We start from the raw sequence: 12,046 nt of genomic DNA on the forward strand, positions 1-12,046 counted from the left end.
AATGTGGATGTGTAACCGATGTGATTCTGCAATCTGTATACGGGGCGGGGGGGGGTGGGAATGGGAGTTCATAACCCACTTGAATCAAATGTGTGAAATATGATATGTCAAGAGCTAGGTAATGTTTTGAACAACTAATAATAAAAAAAAAAAAAAAGAAAAAAAAAGAGCCCAAAGCGTGGTTCATCCCCTGCCGTGCAAGTGACATGTGACATCGATGGGGCCTCATGCCTGTATGATGGAACCAAGGGCACTTTCGACCTTGGAGGTAGTAATCTGACCCTGACAGATGAATTTGGCCACAGCCTTCAAGGACCCACAGCCTTCAAGGGCACCCAGACCCAACAAATCCAGGTGGCACCCGCCCTATTTCAGGAGGTGACTGTTTCCCTAGCACAAAAGGAGGGAAGTGAAAAAACAGGGCTTTCAAGCAGGACCTTGGGCTGATCTTCAGTTATAAGGGGTGCCAGAGGCCATCTTGCCAATCTCTGGTTCAGCTGTTCAGAGGGAAGATGAACAATGAAACCATTTCGTTATTATCACCATTTCATTGGCCATTATTCACTTTAAAGGCCAAGAAGTCAATAGTTATAAAACATAAACTGAAGAAACAATCTATATTTTCATATCAGCAATAATAGCAAAGCATATGGCAAGCAGAATCGGACAGTCCTTAAGGGTTTTCTTATCCAAGGCCAACTCAAGGGGACATCTCAAGGGGTAGATTACAACGCAGTGCTAAGATGGGGAGGGAAGGCTTAGTGTCAGTTTCTCAAGTATCGTGTCACATGTGAAGCACTCCTCAATGCTCAGTTTAGGGACCTTGGCCTTGGGAATGTCTGGAGGTGGCCTTGGGAATGTCTGGCATTATGAGCATATCTCGAGCCTCTCTGCTACTGTTACCCGTGAAAGTATCAGGAACCAACGTAATGCTGTGATGAGCTAACTGGCACGTAAGCTCTTATTTTCACCCCGTACTCACAAAGTAGGAAGTCAGATGAGGAAGCTGAGGTTTAGAGCGGTTAACCACTTTCTTAAGGTCACGCAGCCAGCAAGTGAGGGGTCAAGGCACAGACCCAGACCACCAGACCTCTCTGATGCTGCTGTCAACTCTTGCTCAACTCTAAGAAGCCAATCTAGAGGAAGAGAGGGAAACATGGCAGGGCGATTTCCAAAGACGGAGTTTAGGAAAGAAGGGAGGGAACAATTAGCAAAGTGAACGGTGGGGAAATCAAATGGAAGATCAAGTGACATTTAAAAAGTCAATTGCGGGGAATGAATCAAATAACCCTACAACTGGGAGAAAAGCCCCAGACCTGTTCTCCTTTGATGCCTCTTTTGGGGTACAGTGAGGGGTGCCTTAGAACCCTGCTGGTCTGGCCACCCCCCTCCCCCAGCAAGGCTCCTACCCCTGGACAGGGCAGAGCCAAGAAGGTCCATGTGCTTGTTGTGGAATCAGGCCCTAGGCCCAGTCCTGTAACCCATCCCCAGAACTAGGGGGTGTCAGGCTCTGAGTCTGCCCAGAGGGTTTTGTGATTCCATCGCTCTGTGTCCAGAATGAAAACTACAGAAAAGCCAGAGAGATGTTATAGGGCCCCATTGTCCCTGCTGGGTGGAGCCAGAGTCAACTCCTGTTCTGCTTCAATGACCTTGAGCTATCGCTGTCCTAATCAATGGGGAGCAGGATGGTGTTTCCACCCCCAGGGCACCTCGAGGATTAACGGGCTGCTGGGACACTTAGAAAAGATACGGACAATTGTTATTATTAATCCCGGGCTGGGCTAGTCCAACAGGCTCTGCATTGTCTAGGTTAGGGAGAGCCTTGGATCACTTACCTTTAAGAACCATAATCAGCTCTGAAGGACGGAGACTGTGCCTGCTCAGAGTTTCCTGTTGAGGATCAGTGAGTGCTGTGGTTGCTCACAGGAAACACAGTAGGTAACAGCCTCCAAGACCTGGGCCACCTGAGAACATGACTGCTGACATCGTCTTAGGGAACCTGGGAGCAGAAAGGGGAAGGGGAGTGGATTCTGGTCCTTCACATGAGGGTGCAGGAGTGGGCTGGTGGGTGCTGAGTTTTCTGTTTCTCTTGATCTTGGGCTTCAGTCCAGTACTTTTGCTGATCCTTGCAGGTACTTCATTCTTAAGCCTCCTCATAAGTCTTTAAAGTTATTTTTAGGATTCTGAGCATTTTTGAAATCCTTGCTCTGTCATACACACCGGGGATACACTGGAGAAAAAGATGACTTCCTCCCCAAAGGAGTGATTGTCATGGGGGGACAGAGAAGGAGAGCAGGCCAACACATGTCACGGCAAACAGAGCAGCGGGAACAGATGAGAGCCAAGTCGATCCCGTCAGCAGGAACTTCCCAGGAGAAGTGGCATCTGATCTAGTTCAAGGACAATTAGATACAGCCAGGTGGGTGAGCGGGGGAAGGCAGGGAACGGGCACTTCTGGGATCTGTGGGTAAAGCTGGATCAGAGAGGAGCGACAGGAAATGAGGAGGAGGCCAGCCCTGGTCTGGACCCGTGGGCCACGCTAAATGACCCGGGGTGGACTGGGGAAACAAGGAGCCAGGAAGGTATTTTAACAGGCAATGGCCTTATTGGAATTGTGATTTCGATCACATTTAAAGATAATAGTAATAGTGTGTTAGCCAGCTTTTATGTCACTATGACCAAAATATCCGGCAAGTAGAGCTGAGAGGAGAAAAAGATTATTTTGGCTCATGGTTTCAGAGATTTATGGCAGAAGACCAGGGCAGGGGAGGAGGGGCACAGAGGGAGGACTCAGGGAAGATGCACCTTCCAGGGCAGCCCCCAAGAGCCACCTCCTCCAGCCTCGCCCCCCCCCCCCCCCACCGCCTGCAGTTACCACCTGGACAGTCCATTCAGACTGGGACGGGCTGATCAGGTCACAGCTCTCAGGGCCCAGTCATTTCACCTCTGAGTATTCCTGCGTTAACAAAGGAGCTCTTGGGGGACACCTCAATCTACACCATGATCAATAGTATGAGGAGTTAATATTTGTGGAGGACTTTTAAAAAGCCAAGCATGTCTCAAGCACTTTTCTTGATATAACACATTTTGATCTTGTGATATAGTAAGTTGTGGGGCCAGGGTACGAACCCCATCGGGCTGCTACCAGGGACCTTGAGTTCAGCCACTAAGCTATAGACATATCTTTTTTTTTTAACTTTTTAAACTTTATTTTTTGGTGTAGATGGACACAACATGATACATTTATTTTTATGTGGTGCTGAGGATCGAACCCTGGTCCCGCCCGTGCTAGGCGAGTGCTCTACCACTGAGCCACAATCCCAGTCCCTATAAACGTATCTTACATAATTCTTTCTCAGTAATAAGTACTAATTGTTTAAGAAGAATTTTTTTAGTTGTTAATGAACCTTTATTTATTTGTTTATGTGCGATGCTAAGAATCGAGCCCAGTGCCTCACACATGCTAGGTAAATGCTCCACCACTGAGCCCAAACCCCAGGCCACATGAATACTAATTCTTATTGCTTATCTTTTCCTTATAGTTTTGTTCTTTTTTGGGGGGTGGGGTGGGGTGGGTGTTACTGGAAATTGAACCCAGGGAGCTTAGCCACTGAGCTATATCCCCAGCTTTTTTATTTTTTGAGACAAGTTCTCACTGATTTGTTGAGACTGGCCTTGAATTTGTTATCCTCCTACCTCGGCCTCCTTAGTTGCTGGGATTGCAGGTGTATGCCATTGCACTTGCTCCTAGCTGTTTTTCAGTTTTAAGCCAGTGTACTCCATCAATTTTCACAAATAAGAGCTCTGACTTAGTGAAAAACTCTAGATTTCAATTAAATAAGGCCTAGGGGTTTATAAACAACAAAGAATGCAAAGAAAATTCCTTATGGACTGGACTTTGGCTTTTGCTTTTCTGTGACCGTTGTGTGGTCCCTCAATGAAGAGAATTGGCAGGAATTTTCCTTTGTTTCAATCCTGACCTCTGGAGTCTGTAGCAATCCCTAATTTTTAGATCTATTTCTCCTTTAAAGGGCTATGAGACAGTAAAATAATTTTATCTCACTTAGAGGTAGTTGTTTGGAATCAAATTCCCAGTTAACAGGAAGCACAATTCAGAAAAATAAAATCTGAGTTAAATAAAGGATCAATTTTTTTTTTTAAATTAAAGGTTTCTTTCCTTCTTAGACAGCAAATCTTATGTCTTCAGGAAGCTCCAGATTGTACATAGCTCCTGAGATATGCTTACAAATATGAAATATCACTTTCGTCCAGTCAATCAACTAAAATTAACTGGACACCTGCTATGTGCCAGGTGCCATGCTAGTTAGCAACAGAGACAAATTAAGTTTCAGCTTCTCCCTTCAAGCCTAGTGGAGGATCTCAACATCACTGATGTTCTTTCAATGTAAGTGTTTATTGTCATCTCTTTGGACACCACTATTTCCTCCCAGCTCTCTGCTTGTAGGTATTCTGTAACAATTTTCCTCTTGAAATCCTCAGGTCTGGGAAAGCCACGCTCATTCAGAGGAAGGAGATGTGACTCCTGACCAGCTGCGTGGTGAAGCCAACTCGTGTGCATTTCATCACTTCCCCTTACTTTCCCACTGGACTGAGAGATGACGAGGCGCCCTCTGGCCTGTGCTGTTGGAAGCCCACTGGGGAGTTATGGAACTGTGGCCATTTTCTAAGTGGAAAAGTGAAGCATTTTTATTTCAAACCAGGAAAAAAATCATTATTACATTAAGAATTGAAAACAGAAACATATATAAAAGAAATGCCAGGCTTTTTAAGTAGAATTTCTAAAAAGCCCATCTATTTAGCCCAGGCCAACCCAAGGCCTTCTCCAGGTGTACTAATTCTGCCTTGGGGTGGTGTAGGTTGTAGAAGCCAAGCGCAGTGTTTGAGGACCAGCTGTCCCCGGGACAAGGCTGGTGCAAGCGGAATTCACAGGGTCTCAGATGCCCTTCCACCCTTCCAGCTGTGGGTCTGGAGGAAGAGGTGAGCAGACACTGTGATCAGAGAGGACTGGACCAAAGAGCTTCGTCCTTGTCGCGTTTTTCAGGAGAGCCCCCTTTCTCATTCCTGAGGGGTGAACGGTGAGGAGGTGGGACTTGGGGTTAAATTGACATGAATTTTATCGACTCTATTCTACTCTTCTCTCTTCCCTTTCTTCTCTCCCTTTCCCTACCATTCCGGACTTCATGCTGCTCCCCTCCAGTCGTGTTACACTGACCTCCTTTCCATGCTCCCAGGAGCCGACAAACTGGTTGTTCCACGTCACCTTTACCTCCACAGCCATCACCAACCGAGTGACAAGTCAACCTCTTGAACTGGAAAGACAGGATGTGCCTTTTACCTGAAAACAAGGGCAGCCTTTTCAAAGACAGATGCCTATCTCAGCTGCTCCTAAATGCAGCATCTCATTCAGACTTTCTGAGGATATTGGTTACAGCGTTTTTATGCAGGGCAGCACCGCGGACACCCTGATTTATTGGATAAAGCCTTAGTTATCTGTGTCCCACCAGTGTCCAACAGGGGCCTGTCTGCAAAGAGTATGGATGGCATTGCCTGCTCAGCTTGCCCGAAACTCTCCCTCCCTCCCACCACCCCTTCGTTATGAAGTCCCTATTTAGCCTCTCTGAATGGTCGTAACTGGTTGCCTATTGATGGGATACGTTCCCATCTATCAGGCCAGATGCCTTCTGGATTTTTGGACTTGGATCCAAAGTGGCCAAAGGATATAGGGCTTAAAGCTTGGAAGGTGCCTGTACTCAGGTTTTTTTTTTTTTTTTTTACCAGGTGAAAATGAGCAGTCACCAACAGGAGAAAGAGAAAGCCAACACCCATGCTGGGAGCCATGGGGACGCCTGTCATCCCAGCGACTCAGGAGGCAGGGCCCAGGCAGAAGGATCGCAAGTCCCAGGCCAGCCTGGGCAATTCACCAAGACCATGTCCCAAAGTAAAGTAAGAAAAGGGCTGGAGATGTAGCTCAGCGGTAGAATCCCCGCTGGGAGCATGTTCAAGGCCCTGAGCTCAATCCCCAGAACCACAAAATGTAAAAGATGATCAATAAATAAAAAGAAGCAAAAGACAATGGAGGAAAAGATGGAGACAGAGCCCTCACCCCACAGGTCCCGCTCAGGGCTCCCTGGGCTCTGCTGCGACCCTGAACCTCTTGCCCACCCTCCATTCCACAGGCGCTGTTTTCTTAAGGTATGACTCGGGGTCCTGTTGCTTGCCATGGAACGGATTTCTGACTCTGCACGGAGTGTGTTCACAGAATAACAAGTGAGTGGTTTTTCGGGGGCTAGCAGACCTTGGAAAGGCCTTTGGATACTCATTCCAGATCACAGCAGCCAGGGAGAGAGTGCTGTCATCCTTACCGCCCCCTGCAAGATTTTCTAACGTCCCTTGGTTAGTTACCAAAGGAGAAGAGAAAAACATGGAAAATATAACATCTTGAATCTCTCCTTCCTTAAAAGTCCTGCTGCCTTCTGTTCCTAGTCTTGATGATTTTCCATTTTTCATGTAAAAACAGTGTTGTTTGAAATATTTACCTCTCACCTCTTTCCACAGTTCACATTATCTGAAATCTATTTCTATTTCTCAACCTTTGGTGTTTCTCTTAATATCACATATATCATTGTCCCCTAAGGTAAGACTGATCACTCTCTGGAGAGCTCGAGAGGCTCATCGTGAAAGGGTGTATACATGAGGTTCCTCTCGTGTCCAGCAACATTTACTGAGGGCCTCGTGTATGAGAGCCTTGTGGACGGTGCTGAGAGCCACATCACCAACGCATTACAGCTGACTTCCTCAGAGAAGGTGGGTCACACAGAGGAAGCACAGTCTAAACCATCGTGAAATTCCATTTGTCTGAAATTGAAAAGAGCCTGTCAGCCTTATTTTTTCATTGATTCATTCTCTGTTCACTTGTTCAACAAATATTTTTGAGTTTCTGTTTTGCGTCAGGTCCTGCTCTGGCTCTGGGTTTACAGAGTTCAACAAAGCCTCTGTTTTCTTGTGAGTGAAGACAGGGAAAAGCTAGTTAACCATTAACTAATAGTTTCGAGCTATTTTAGATAGTGACAACCGCTAAGACTGCTAGATAGAAAAACCTAGAATTTTACCCCCCACCTAGTTCTTATTGTACAATAGTTCCTATGTTCTCTCTTGAGACCTTACCAGCAGCTATGATTTCCAGTTAGGGGACTCACAGTCGGTCTAGGAGCTCTGGGGAGGTTGTGTCAACACTCAGGACTGATGGCTCTAGCGGCTTCTGCCCGTATCTACAAATGCCAGCACGGTACTCAACGAAGCTGCCCTCCAGGAAGTATGAGCCTGAGAGGCCAAACAGAGAGCTTCTGATGTTTCCAGGAAAAACAAAGGATAGACATCCGAGGGCTATCTATGGTGAATTCACTTGAGTATAAGCCTAACTTTCTCCACCTGAAGCTTTGGAGTAATCACATACACAATATCGTCCTGATAGTTTAAACCCACAGAAAAGAGCCCGTAGTCAGCCCCCTGCACACTGGAGACTGCAGACAACTAGTGTCTTATTAGGAACCCCTGAGCTTGATTCTTGCTGGAATATGGAGACATCACTTGGGCAGTGTGGACCTCTGTTCTGAGGATTCACATTAGCTTCTCAGCCCCCCTGACATCACGTCAAACAAAATTCTCAGGCTGAAGAGATCTGGACCCCACTGACGGCGTGAACCTAGACCACCTGGGTGAATGACAGCTGCCTTTTTTATTTTGTACTTCTTTTCTGTGTCATCAGGGACTGAGCCCATGGCTCATGCGAGGTATGATGTCTAGCAGACCTCAGCCTGTGAGTGCCAGCTAGAAGGGACATTTTCCCTTCTCTCTCCACTAGTGCTAACAAGGAGCCCAGCAGGGTGTTATGTTTTGGTTCTTTCCTGTTCCTTTCCACGTGGTGAGTTTATTTCCCATTTGCCTTTGCAGTAGGGCTGCAGTCTCTGGTGCCTTACCTTTATGTAAGGATATCCTGAGAAGTCCTTCATTTTGGGCATTTGTGTTTATTAGTCCATAATATGTGGCACATAGTTTTTGGGGATACCTGGTAATCAACTGGAAAGCATGGGACCTCAGGCGTGGTGGAGGGGTGTGGAACAGGTCCCTCAGCAGGGGAGAAAAGTCACTGAGAAGGGATAAGGAAGCAAACAAAATGGTGAAATCCATCAGTCAAAAAAGAAGAGGAGCTGACTTGACTGATAAACATTCCGATTATTATTGGTTGCAGGGAGACTTAGAGTCTGAATGGGGATAAGATAGGGCACTAGCAAGACCTGTACCCCAGGGTGGCACGTCAAAAACCAAGACTCTGCCAGGACGGTGGCTCCAGGAGTCTATAAAGTGTAACTAAGGTTCAGTGCCTGTGGCTTCCTGTTCTTTTCCCTGGAAAGGGGGGCGTCTGGGGGCCTTAGTCTCCCTGCCTTTTTTGGGCTCCCTTACTACATGTAAATTCCATTAAGGGCTTTGGTCTCCCTCACCATGTCTTCCAGTGTCTATATCTGTACCTGACTCACGGCAGAGAATGCATAAGTGCCAGGTCCTGGCATTTTGGCCTGAGTGCCGAGGCGATCCTGTTTCCAAGCCCAAACAAAAGAGTCGGAGGTTCCAGAGACACTAGAAGTAGGAGCCCTGTGGGTTGTGAAGCCAAGTGGGTCAGGACGAGGAGCTGATGTGTCAGGAGGCCTGGAGCAGGCAGGGGGAAGGGACCTGCAGGGGCGCTCTGGGCAGCGGGCAGCCTTCCCTGAGGCCTCTTGGTTGCTGCAGCCTCTGCTGTGGCCGAGCTGAAGCCAGGGAAAGAGCCAGTGTGGAGTGAGCAGAGAGGTTCCAGGTCATGGGAACAGATGCAAGTTTAAAATGCTGTCGATGGGATTCTTAAACCACAAAAATATTTTACAGAACTTCTTATCTAACAAGCAACTCATAGAAATGGAGTCAATTTCTAGGCCCTCTGCCCTGGATATATCATTTTAGATTAGTGCTTTGGATCTTGACATAAAAAGAGGAGATTGCGTGATCTGCCTCCTCTTCCTGGAAGTCCCCGTCCCACTGGTGCCTGCCTGGGAAACTAGACGGAAACTCCTTCATGAAGTAACTGCTAGTCGTGCAGTTTCTGTCATACTGGGGAGGATTCCCAAAGCATGTGCACATACCCCTGCTATGACACTTATCATATGGCAGGGTAATGCATTGTTTATCTCTGTCATTAGACTGCAAACCCCTATGGAGAAGTTTTATGTAGAACTCACCTTTTTAATCCCACCAGAAAGCATGGTAACTGATATATGAAGCATGTGACTTCATCTCCACTCTACTGGGAAAATACCTCAGAGTAGCTACAGAGATGGGCGTATCCCGTTGGGAACGGAACAGCCCAACTTTAACCTTTTTTGGTGAAGAACATTGTATGGAAGGCCTTTGATGTTTCCTGATATAAATAAAGCAGACTTGGACTCCATTTTGCCAGAGTCTAGAAGCTGGTTCTGTCTGATGGACTTGCCCTTCCTGTCCCCACTTTTGAAACTATTTTCTGTGTCCTGTGGTTTTATTCAGCATTCTATTTTTCCTAGCTTTTATTTCTCAGCCAGCCCATTCCACGGAGAGGAACCCCATTTCTACCACCTGCACTGGATGTGGGTATGATCACTGGCCTGTCCTCCACCCTATCTCCCAAGACTTGTTTATTCTCAGGGTGATAATTTGCCAGCACCCAGTTCCCTCCAGCTCCTCCTTGAACTCACATTGCAAAGACATGACACATTCCAATGAACCCGAGTAGCTGACAGGTTGCGAGAACAGAGGTTCTGCCTGCAGCAGCATGTGGTATTTCCCAGCCTGGGAAAACCCAACACAAAGAATCTCATCTTTGTTAGGTTTGTGGCCAGCTGTATCCCTCAGAAGGTAGAGGACCTCAAGGTGGGAATTGCTACTTTGGACTTTAATAGGGATGAAGTGACTGGTCAATATAAAGTCTTAGATATTATATTGTTCCCAAGAAGTGGGTCTTCACAGAGTAAAGGCAGAGTAAGGTAGTGGGAGAAGCCCTAGCTACACATTCAGAAGCTACCCATAGTAGCTACAGAGATGAGATATCTTCCCAGTAGAGTGGAGATGAAGGTCACATGTGCTATTTTTTTCTATTTCCCTGTATATGTAAATATTTTCATAATATATTTTAAAGATAAGATCTTTTGGAATCCTTGCTCTAAAGAGGGGATTCTGGAGTTGAACCATGGAGTCTGCTTCCTGATCCCATTCTTTCCAACAACTTGTATCAAAGACGGAGAGAAAGAAGACCAGGTGATCGAACATGGAAGGACTAGTGAGTGTCAGGATCTAGATTCAGAAAGATGGTGGCTATCTGGAATGCAGCTAGAGAACCCTAAAAGAAATACATGGTCGTGCATAGGATTTTCAAAAAACATTTAGCAGTAGGAGGGAAGCTGTCAGAAAGGAAATTCTCACTAGAATAATAAAAAATCTTAGTTGGTTGCAGGTCAGTGTGGGACAATGGATGGGACTTGGCTGCTGGGAAAGAGTGCCACTTCAGCCTGTGTTCCAGGCAGTGGGGGATCCAGGACCTGGAGGATGAGAGTCCCATGGCCACATCTGGCCAGGCTACATCTGGAGTTTCAGATTTTCATTCTACCTGTCACACTGGGTTGGGTTCAAAGGGGATGAGAGGAGCTATATCAATCAATGGCCAAAGAACCAAAGAATAAAAACACCAAGAAGGATATGAGCAGGCCATCATCAAGGGTTTTGTGCAAGAGGCGCTAGTCCCACACAGGCAGGGCCATAAAAAGGAAACAGCTGTGCCTGTATCAATCAAATGAAGAATTTTTGTAGAAGTGCCCCTGGGAAGGATTGCATGTGTCAAATGGAAAGCATCCTATAAAACATTGTTGCTATCATTTAATGACAAGAGAACAATGCTACATTTGGTGAAAAGAGAGAGGGAAAGAAAAAGTGTTTTAAAGTGTAAAATATTACAAAAGGAGTAAATATTTGTTTCTAGGAGTGGGTGCTAGCATTTAGGTGGCAAAACTTCAAAGGGCCAGAGATAAAATGTATTCTTGGAACTGGAAATTTGCTTGAACTTTGTAGTAGTCAAGGACCATGTTGAGTGTCAGGAAGACAGTTACGTTGATAGTTTATTGGGTTTCCATTTCCAAAGCTAGATTAGCTTTCTGGCAACTTTAAAAAAGTTTTTTTTTTTTTTTTTTCATCCTGTTCTGTGTTTGAGTCAGTAAATCATTCAAATGGTTCAGAATTCAAAGAGCAAATAAGGGAACATTCTGCAAAATCCTCTCTGCCAATTTCTGTCCTCCAGCCATTTAGTGTCACTTTGTAGAGCAAACTAGTGTTACAAAAATCTCTTGTTTTTATGTTTATCTTCCTCTTTATGCATTTTTCTCAAGGTGAGAAACAAGGAAATAAGGGTTTCCTGACTTTCTGGCTATGTGACATCCCACAGGATAATCCCTATTCATGATTAAGTCAGGGATGACCCCAAGAGGTTTAGGGAGAAGTTTTCCCTGAAATAGCAGACACATGCTGGAGCCTATTTTGCTTTTCTGCACTCCCTTGGCCAGGTAGTTAAATGTCCTGTTGAAGGCTTTGCAAAGAACAAGAGAAAGCATTCTGTGTGGATAAATTCGGCTATTTCTCCTCTGATCATTTTTCCTGATAAGGTTACACAATTGCTTTTTTGTTCCTGTCCAGAGAGCGACAGTTAGTGCTATAGAAAAGTGTTATCTCTGTAGTCACTGGTGTTTTTTGTAACTCACGAGCAGTGAAATCCCCTCTTTAAAGGCCAAATCCTAATACCTCCTAAACAAGCCCTCTGTAGCCTCACAGTCTCACATTTAGGGATCTCAGTTTGTATTTTTTCATATTGCTTCTAGGTCTAGGAATTGACTATTCTTCATTTGAAATGTCTCTCAAGTATAAGCTGCGTGTCTCCTACAGGGATTGGTGTCAAGGTGCTATGGTTCTTGTTCTTATT

This window comes from Callospermophilus lateralis, chromosome 13 (genome assembly GCF_048772815.1).
Source record: "Callospermophilus lateralis isolate mCalLat2 chromosome 13, mCalLat2.hap1, whole genome shotgun sequence".
NCBI lineage: Eukaryota > Metazoa > Chordata > Mammalia > Rodentia > Sciuridae > Callospermophilus > Callospermophilus lateralis.